Genomic DNA, 3982 nt, shown 5'->3' with positions numbered 1-3982 from the left:
CCGTGGAGAATGAAGATGGTAGTAGTCAGGCAGCTGCCCACTGCTCCATATAGAACACACACTCAGCAGGAACATGAGCCCTACTCTACTGTAAGATTTATCCAAATCCAAGAGAAGGTGACGACAGTGTCATATTAGCAAGTTGAATCTGTAGGCCTAATTTAAGCGTGACCTTTGACAGCCAGCGCTGTGTGACATAATCCTGTACTCAGAAAGACACAGGTTCCCCTGCTCTTTAATGTTCCTACCACGGCTAACCTTCAAAAACAAAGGGCTCTATTCGAACTTTATCGCTGAAGCGTTACAGCTTGTGTGATAGAAATGTAAAGGTAACTTCTGATTGAGCCGATATATACAGGTTTACCATGAATGCAGTCTCCGCTAACGCGGGAATGTTGCATTTAAATTTCAATCACGATGTAACTCTGAACTTCTGCGATACGGATTGAATAGAGCCCTAACACTAGTTCTGCTTTAATCAACTTGTTGTATTACCAAAGAAAGATGGCAAGTCAACAGTATAGAGTTATTATTATTATTATCATTGTTGTAGAGTATAGAGTTATTAACTGCAGAAAAAGTCAGGCATCGAGAGGGCCAACAACTCTACTTTGTGTCACCACAAAGATGTCCAGTGACAAGCGAAAATGTATTTTTAGTTTCAGTTGAACAGCTGTGAGGTAGTTGTACTCTGTTGTGGTTGAGAGTAGGAGAGGGGAAATGTGCTCTGTCTCTGCTGCTAAGCACACTCTTCAGAGGAAGTTCACATTAACTTTGGGGCCACACCAAGACCTAGACCAGGGACCACACCAAGACCTAGACCAGGGACCACACCAAGACCTAGACCAGGGGCCACACCAAGACCTAGACCAGGGACCACACCAAGACCAGGACACACCAAGACCTAGGACCAGAGTGCACACCAGAAGACCTAGGACAGGGGGTCACACCAAGACCTAGACCAGGGACCACACCAAGACCTATAGACCAGGGAACCACACCAAGACCTAGACCAGGTGACTCGCCCACACCAACGCCGCCAAGCAAAGCTATGACCAGGCCACACCAAGACCGTAACTAGGACCAGGGGACACACCAAGACCGTAGCCAGTGGCCACACTCGAAGTACCTATGCGTAGCCACACAAGACCTAGACCAGGGACCACAGCAAGACCCGAGTCACACTAAGACCAGGTGCACACCAAGAACCCGATCCACACTACAGAACTCACGAGCACACCAAGACCCGAGTCACACTAAGACCAGGGACAACCAAGACCCGAGTCACACTAAGCCAGGACCACCAAGACCGGAGTCACACTAAGACCAGGCCACACCAAGACCGATCACACTAAGACCAGGTCACACCAAGACCCCGAGTCAACATTAAGACCAGGGGTCCACACCAAGACCCGAGTCACACTAAGACCAGGGCACACCAAGACCCGACACCACTAAGACCAGGCCACACCAAGACCCGAGTCACACTAAGGACCAGGGGCATACCAGCAAGACCCGGTCACACTAAGACCAGGGCCACACCCAAGACCGAGTCACAACTAAGACCAGGGCCACACCAAGACCGAGTCACACAAGACCAAGGGCCACACCGAAGACCGAGTCACACTAAGACCAGGGGCCCACACCAAGACCCGATCACATAAGCACCAGGGCCACACCAAGACCCGTCACACTAAAGACCAGGGCCACTACCAAGACAGCCGAGTCACACTAAGACAGGGGCACACAAGACCGAGTCAACTAAGACCAGGGCCAACAAGACCCGATCACACTAAACCAGGGCACACCCAAGACCAGGGCCACTTTCACCCTCCGACATTGTTGCTTCCCCTTCCTAACATACGTACAGTAGAAGTCGCTAAGTTTACATACACTTAGTTGGAGTCATTAAAACTTGTTTTTCAACCACTCCACCCAATTTCGTGTTAACAAACTATAGTTTTGGAAAGTTGTTAGGACATCTACTTTGTGCATGACACAAGTAATTTTTCCAACAATTGTTTACAGACAGATTATTTCACTTATAATTCACTGTATCACAATTTCAGTGGGTCAGACATTTACATACACTAATTGTGATGTGCTTTTAACAGCTGGAAAAACTCCAGAAAAATGATGTCATGGCGTAGAAGCTCCTGATAGGACTAATTGATATCATTTGAGTCAATTGAGAGTGTACCTGTGGATGTATTTCAAGGCTACCTTCAAACTCAGTCACTATTTGCTTGACATCATGGGAAATCAAAAGAAATCAGCCAAGACCTCAGAAAGAAATTGTAGGACATCCACCAAGTCTGGTTCATCCTTGGGAGCAATTTCCAAATGCCTGAAGGTACCACATTCATCTGTACAAACAATAGTACGCAAGTATAAACACCATGGGACCACGCAGCCGTCATACCGCTCAGGAAGGAGACGCATTCTGTCTCATAGAAATGAACATACTTTGGTGCGAAAAGTGCAAATCAATCCCAGAACAACAGCAAAGAACCTTGTGAAGATGCTAGAGGAAACAGGTACAAAAGTATCTATATCCACAGTAAAACGAGTCCTATATCGACATAACCTGAAAAGCCGCTCGGCAAGGAAGAAGCCACTGCTCCAAAACCGCTGCTCCATAACCGCCATAAAAAAGCCAGACTACGGTTTGCAACTGCACATGGGGACAAAGATTGTACTTTTTGGAGAAATGTCCTCTGGTCTGATGAAACAATAATAGAACTGTTTGTCCATAATGACCATCGTTATGTTTGGAGGAAAAAGGGGGGAGGCTTGCAAGCCAAAGAACACCATCCCAACCGTGAAGCACGGGGATGGCAGCATCAGGTTGTGGGGGTGCTTTGCTGCAGGAGGGACTGGTGCACTTCACAAAATAGATGGCTTCATGAGGAGAGAAAATTATGTGGATATATTGAAGCAAAATCTCAAGACATCAGTCAGGAAGTTAAAGCTTGGTCGCAAATGGGTCTTCCAAATGGACAATGATCCCAAGCATACTTCCAAAGATGTGGCAAAATGACTTAATTAAGGACGACACGGTCAAGGTATTGGAGTGGCCATCACAAAGCCCTGACCTCAATCCCATAGAAATTTGTGGGCAGAACTGAAAAAGCATGTGCGAGCAAGGAGGCCTACAAACCTGACTCAGTTACACCAGCTCTGTCTAAAAGAATGGGCCAAAATTCACCCAACTTATTGTGGGAAGCTTGTGGAAGGCTACCTGAACCGTTTGACCCAAGTTAAACAATTTAAAGGCAATGCTACCAAATACTAATTGAGTGTATGTAAACCTCTGACCCACTGGGAATGTGATTTAAGAAATAAAAGCTGAAATAAGTAATTCTCTCTATTATTCTGACATTTCACATTCTTAAAATAAAGTGGTGATCCTAACCGACCTAAGCCAGGGAATTTTTACTAGAATTAAATGTCAGGAATTGTGAAAAACTGAGTTTAAATGTATTTGGCTAAGGTGTATGTAAACTTCTGACTTCAACTGTACGTTAACACACAGAGAAAGAGAAGACAGAGAACTGAAATACCTGTGAGATTAAATGTCTGGAGGTGAAAGGGTGCCACCCTGACTGTCCTATTATTCTCTGCAACTGAAACACCACAAAGCCAGATTGACCCTGTTAGAAGACATCCCCACCTGAAAGATAACAAAGCCTGACTGACCCCATTAGGAGAAATCCTAGCATAAATGCTCCCAGTGTCTGTTTCTCAGGAACGTTCCTGTTCCATTAGTTACGTAATAGGAGACCAGTGTCATGTGTGAGAATGCAAACATTTGATTGTGCCGCACATAGTTTCCAATAAACTTCTACTTGACTCTACTGATCAGTGATGTGTAATAATTTGCATCTGAACTGTATTGAAGATCTACTTCCTGTCAGCTTCTCTACCTCTAGGAGATACCAGGGGCAGGTGGCAGAGTCCCAGGAGTAGCTGGAGATTTACC

This window comes from Salvelinus sp. IW2-2015, unplaced genomic scaffold (genome assembly GCF_002910315.2).
Source record: "Salvelinus sp. IW2-2015 unplaced genomic scaffold, ASM291031v2 Un_scaffold3524, whole genome shotgun sequence".
In the NCBI taxonomy this organism is placed as follows: Eukaryota; Metazoa; Chordata; class Actinopteri; order Salmoniformes; family Salmonidae; genus Salvelinus; species Salvelinus sp. IW2-2015.
The sequence above is the reverse complement of the archived record's forward strand: the minus strand, read 5'-3'. Positions refer to the sequence as shown.